The following is a 6,127-nucleotide window of genomic DNA, read 5'->3' on the forward strand; positions in this document are numbered from 1 at the left end:
ATACTCCATTCATCTGGCCTAGGGAAAGGCCCACCCACTGGAATAATTGCCTTTTGTCCTCTGGGGTTAGCCCTCCCTTCTTTTCTGAGGAGCTGAGGATAGCTGAAAGATGGGAGCTGAGATCCGGAGGAGGGGGTGGGGACCACTCATTCTCTTCCTGCCTGAACCTAGCCTCTCCAGCACACAGCTCCAGCAGTGGAGCAGGAATCCTCCAGCCCCCATTTCCACATGGCATCCCCATCTCTGTGAGCCTGCCCCTCTGCCCCTCTGTCTGCCTGTCTGTCTGTCTGTGTCTGTCTGTCTCTATCTCTGTCTCTGTCTGTCTCTGTCTCTCTGTCTCTCTCCCTGCCCTTCCCCCTCCCCATCCCTCCTCTGGTTGTCTGGGCCCTGCTGGGAATTAGGATAGGAATAGAAGCCACTGGGGAAAAGATAATCTTTGGACTGGCCCAGGTCTTCTCCGCTTCCCCCTGTACATTTGGAGGAGGAGAGACTGTCAGAGAGCCTTGTAGGGGTTTCACTCCTGCCCCCTTCCCCACCGCTTTATGTGTGTGTCTGTGTGTGTGTAGTTGGTTGGAGATAGTCTAGCCCTGTTCTCCCTTATACCGTCCCAACTCCCTTCTCTAAAAGCTCATAGCGCCTGCTTTTAACCTCAGCGATGTAGACAATTACTGGCTTGAGAAGGAAGGACTGGGAGGCCCCTTGTAAAAGTCTGTCAGTAACTTCTCCTTGTCCTTGTCTATTTACTGTGGATGCTAAGTTGGTTCATCCTCCCCTCCCCCTCTCCCTTTATCATTTTAGATGTAGAACTAGAAGGGATTTGAAGCCATTTAGTCCAACCCTCTCACTTTACAGATGAGAAAACTGAGGCCCAGAGAGGGATGAAGTGACTTGCCTAAGGTGACGCGGAAAGTAAGCAGAAGAGCTGAGATTCAAACCCAGACCTTGGAATTCTGAATTCAGCACCACATTACCTCCTCCTTCCCACCATTTTCATCCAAGAGCAGCCTCAGTTTCCAGATCTAACAGGCCCAGCTTCCTGAAGATAACAAAGCAGGCACACTCCAACCCCATTTTATTAAATGGCTCTGGCAGAAACCACAGCCCTAGGCATAACAAGATCACAAGGGGAGGACAGTTCTATAGGAATGCCCTGGGCAGCCAGCCCAATGGTGCCACAGTGGGACTTCGGAACATCATGGTCATATTGGGCAATAATGTGCCCATGACATTATTGAGAAACAACTTGATCTAGGACAAAGTTAGGCAGGGAGGACCTTGAGGCAGTGTCTAAAATAATCACTTTGGTGGAAGCCTTCTAGACCAGCTCTGAATGACACCTGAGCACCCAAACTCTGGGGAGAGACCTTTAAACTTGTTGGGTTTTTTTTCCCTGTTCCCTCAAGAGTTCAATCAAATCTAGCTCTTTGTAAGTGCCCTTCCACCTTCCCGCTTCCCACTTCCCCCTGGCCAAAAGAGAGTAAGAGTGTACATACCTGGCTGGGATTTCTTCAGTTATATTTGTCTTCTGCCTTCTTCTTCTTCCCCTCTTCCCTCCTCCTCCTCCTCCTCCTCTTCCTCCCCCTTAGAAACAGCTGGTGATTTAAAAAATCAATCAATACAAGACCGGAGTCATTGCTTCCTCTTTGCCGAGGGGCCAGACTGGGGGTGGGGGGCGTGGGGGGGAGGGATACAGAAAGTTTTTTTTTCCCAAAAAATAAATGGAAGGAAAAAAACAAAAAGAGGAAGGGAGGAGAAGAAGGAAATCACTCATCTGGCCCCTGCCCAGTGGTCACCTCTCCAGATGGGGGAAGCAGGGTTTGGGGGGTTGGAACAACTGGAAATCCCCACTCACTTCCAGGATGACACCCTGGACCCCACACGGAAGGGGAAGGAGGAGAGGGAGATAACAAAAGGCAGGAGCACATCTCAAACAGATCGGGAGGGCTGAGGTCGGGAGGCAGCTCAGGTTTCAGGGAGGCAGACCTGCCCTGGCTCTGGCCCCTGCAGCGTAGTGAAAGGAAGGAAGGATGGGGCTCATCACATCAGCCCCAAACTTCGCTCTGGCATGCAAGGCCCTCAAGTCCACTTTTGTTTACCTTTCTAGCCTCCTCTCACACTTCTCCTCTAAAACAGACCTTTGGCTGCAGTTGGGTCAGGCTCCCCACTGCCCCCAATCACATCGTGCTTATTTCTGATTCCACTTCTTCTCCCTCCTCCTCTGTCCAAGTTCAAACCTCCCTTCAAGGTCCAGCTCAAGTCTCATCTCCTCCAGAAAGTCATTTCCTCCTTGTGTGACCCAAGGCAAATGCCTCCCCTCCCTTTCCGGGTTTCAATAAAGGAAGGAGACAGAAAGAGATGATGCCTAAGCTCTCTTTCACCTTGAAATCCTCTTATCTTTCCCAGGTCATTCCAGCCCCCAATGATCTTTCTTCCCTCTGACCTCATGGCCCTCATCATGCCCAATGTAACAGGGGCAAGCCCATGGAACTTGCTCTCATACTTCATGGGACTGACACACGCTTGAGTCTCTTGCTAAAGGGACCAGAGGCTCCTGGGTAATCCCTTGGTCCCCATGATGGAGACTGAGCATGTGCTTGGGTTGCTTCTGGTAAGACACATTTGGGCCAAAGGGGGCAGTTAGGTGGCACAGTGGATAAAGCACTGACCCTGGATTCAGGAGGACCTGAGTTCAAATCTGGCCTCAGACACTTGACACTTACTAGCTGTGTGACCCCGGGCAAGTCACTTAACCCTCATTGTCCCACACACAAAAAAAGAGGCAATGGCCAATAAACATTAAAAAAAGAAAGAAAAAAGATTCACTTGGGCCTCTTGCCTTTTTTCTTTTCTTTTCTTTTCGTTTGCAGGGCCATGAGGGCTAAGTAACTTGCCCAGTGTCACACAGTTGGTGTCAAATGTCTGAGGCTGGATTTGAACTCAGTTCCTCCTGAATCCAGGGCCAGTGCTTTATCCACTGCACCACCTAGCTGCCCCCTCTCTTGCCTTTTTTCAAAAGTGTAATTCTGATCTTAAACATCAAGCAAGAAAGAGACAGAGAGAGAAAAAGAGACAGAGCACATATTTCCATACAGCAAAACACCAAAAAAGCATTCTATATTTTTATATAAATGGTGAATATTTATTTCATACTACTTGCTTTCAAAATAAATATAAGAAAATCTACAAATTTACTTTCAAAGCTGTCCTCTTTGTGTCCACTTCTTTCTGAAAATCTTTCTTTTGTGCACTCAAAGAAACATTACAATGACCTTTTTAAAAAAAAAAACCATCCTTATTGGTAGCTCCATCCATCAGGAGAATGTGGGCTCCTTGAGGATAGGGGTTGTTTTGTTCTGGTCTTTGTATATCCAGAATCTAGCATAATGTGTTACCCTTAGTAGGAATTAAATAAATATTTGTCGATTTAAATTGAGCAATCTCCTCTTTTGTTTGTTTTGTTTTCATTTATTTATTTATTTACTTTTATTTTTCTCAATTACATGTAAAGTGCTTAGTTATTTTTGTTTTGCAGGGCAATGAAGGTTAAGTGACTTGCCCAAGGTCACACAGCTAGTAAGTGTCAATTGTCGGAGGCTGGATTTGAACTCAGGTCCTCCTGAATCCAGGGCTGGTGCTTTATCTACTGTGCCACCTAACTGGCCCTTTCTCAATTACATGTAAAGATATTTTTTGAGTTCCAAATTCCACCCCCTCCCTTCCCTCCCTGCTCCCAAAGCTAGTAAACAATTTTATATCAGTTATACATTACAGTCATGTTAAACATATTTCCTCATTAGTCAGAAAAAAAGGAAAGAAAAAACACAAGAAAAAATAAACAAGAACAATAACAAAAAAAGCAATAAAAGTAGAAATAGTATGCTTTCATCTGCAATCAGACTCCATAATTCTTTTTGTGAACATGGAGAGCATTTTCCACCATGTCTTTTGGCATTGTCTTGGATCATTGCATTGCTAGGAATAGCCAAGTCCATCTCAGTTGATCATCACAAAATGTTGTTGATACTGTGTACAATATTCTCTTGGTTCTGCTCATTTCACTCAGCATTGATTCATGTAAGTCTTTCCAGGTTTTTCTGAAATCCATCTGCTTATCATTTCTTTCTTTTTTTTATTTTTCATTTTTGGTGAGGCAATTGGGGTTAAGTGCCTTGCCCAGGGTCACACAGCTAGTAAGTGTCAAGTGTCTGAGGTCAAATTTGAACTCAGGTCCTCCTGAATCCAGGGTCGGTGCTCTATCCACTGCACCACCTAGCTTATCATTTCTTATAGCACAATAGTATTCCATTACATTCATATACCACAACTTGTTCAGCTATTCCCCGATTGATGGGCAACCCCTCAATTTTCAATTCTTTGCTACCACAGAAAGAGCAGCTATAAATATTTTTGTACATGTGGGTCCTTTTCCCTTTTCCATGATCTTTTTGGGGTACAGACCTAGTAGTGGTATTGCTGGGTCAAAGGGCATGCACAGTGGTTTTTTGTTTGTTTGTTTTTTGTTTTGTTTTGTTTTTGCAGGACAATGAGGGGTTAAGTGACTTGCCCAGGGTCACACAGCTAGTGTCAAGTGTCAACTTAGGTACTCCTGAATTTGGGGCTGGTGCTTTATCCACTGCACCACCTAACTACCTCAGGGCATGCACAGTTTTAAAGCCTTTGGGTCATGGTTCCAAATTGCTCTCCAGAGTGGTTGGATCAGTTCACAGCTCCACCAACGGTGCATTGATATTCCAGTTTTCCCACATCTTCTCCAACATTTGTCATTCTCCTTTTTTGTCATATTAGCCAATTGGATAGGTGTGAGGTAGTACCTCAGAGTAGTTTTAATTTACATTTCTCTAATCAGTAGTGATTGAGAACATTTTTTCATATGGTTGTAGATAACTTTAATTTCATCGTCTGAAAACTGCCTGGTCATATCCTTTGACCATTTCTCATAAATTGAACAATCTCATTGGATCCTCACCCCAACTTCATGAGGAGAGTACTCTAAGTTTTACTGTTCCCATTTTACATATGCAGAAACTGGCCTAGAGGTAAAAATGCCTTGACCAATGTCATGTGGCTTGTAAGAAGCAGAGAGGCCGGGCAGCTAGGTGGTGCAGTGGATAGAGCACCACCGGCCCTGGAGTCAGGAGAACCTGAGGTCAAATCCAGCCTCAGGGACTTAACACTTACGAGCTGTGTGACCCTGGGCAAGTCACTTAACCCCAATTGCCTCACTAAAAAAAAAAAAAAGAAGAAGCAGAGAGGTGCAATATCTTGCTCAGGTCTCCTGATTTCAAGCCAAGTAGTTGCTTAAGAAAATATACAAACATAAAACATTAATCTGAATTCAGTAACATTTTAGAACTTATATTTTATTAATATGTATATAAATATGCAGTGTTTACATATATTCCAAAATTTTAAAACATACACTTATGAGATATTATAGCCTAAGCCTCTTCACTTGTGGGGTCCCTTACTCTGGTTCAAGATATGTGTTGGGTCAGCAGCCACTAAAAAAAAAAAGCCCCCACTGATATTCCTTTTACCAGACCAATCAAAAGGGATATTAGATCAAGGCAAAAGACATTTGATTAAGAGGAAGAGCAAAATAAATGATAAAGGGAGATGCTCTCTTACACACACAGTTATATTTTTCTACCAGTTAACTTATATAATGAAACATACCTGACTAAAGATCCTTTATAGGAGCAGGTAGCCCTAAGAGGAATGCATATAGACAGGAAATATGAATTCCTAAGGAAGTCCTATGGAGAGAACACATATACCTGAAACACATTTGACCAAGTTGCCATGTGTGGAAGAGGATGCACATTGAGGGAACACAATGGCAGGGAATGAACCTATGGAGCCGAGCAGTTCATGCTCTTGGGAAAGCATTCCTACTGGGATACCCCTTCTGCATTCTCTGCTTCTGTTAAATTTTCTGCAAACCCACTGCCCTATTAGTGCTATGATCAAGTTGAAAGCTTTAACATTCACTGCTGGTCTAGTTTCTTGGATACTTCTACCCTCCAGGACTCCTTCGAAAACATTAACTTCCTAGTTTCTCCATTTCCTCATTTCACATGACCTTCTCCTCCACCCCACCTCAGTT

At 44.3% G+C, this 6,127-nt stretch overlaps 1 protein-coding gene across 1 annotated transcript in view; it reads right to left on the reverse strand.

The window, feature by feature from the left end:
* The window catches only part of SSC4D (scavenger receptor cysteine rich family member with 4 domains), a 30,448-nt gene extending 28,901 nt beyond the window's left edge, over positions 1-1,547 (reverse strand). Inside the window, exon 1 of the mRNA XM_043999785.1 lies at positions 1,494-1,547. The gene's annotated coding sequence lies outside the window, so the exon portion shown is untranslated. The remainder of the gene's footprint in view (positions 1-1,493) is intronic.
* Between the last annotated feature and the right edge of the window lie 4,580 nt (positions 1,548-6,127).

The sequence above is a fragment of the Dromiciops gliroides genome, chromosome 4, assembly GCF_019393635.1.
Source record: "Dromiciops gliroides isolate mDroGli1 chromosome 4, mDroGli1.pri, whole genome shotgun sequence".
Lineage (NCBI taxonomy): Eukaryota > Metazoa > Chordata > Mammalia > Microbiotheria > Microbiotheriidae > Dromiciops > Dromiciops gliroides.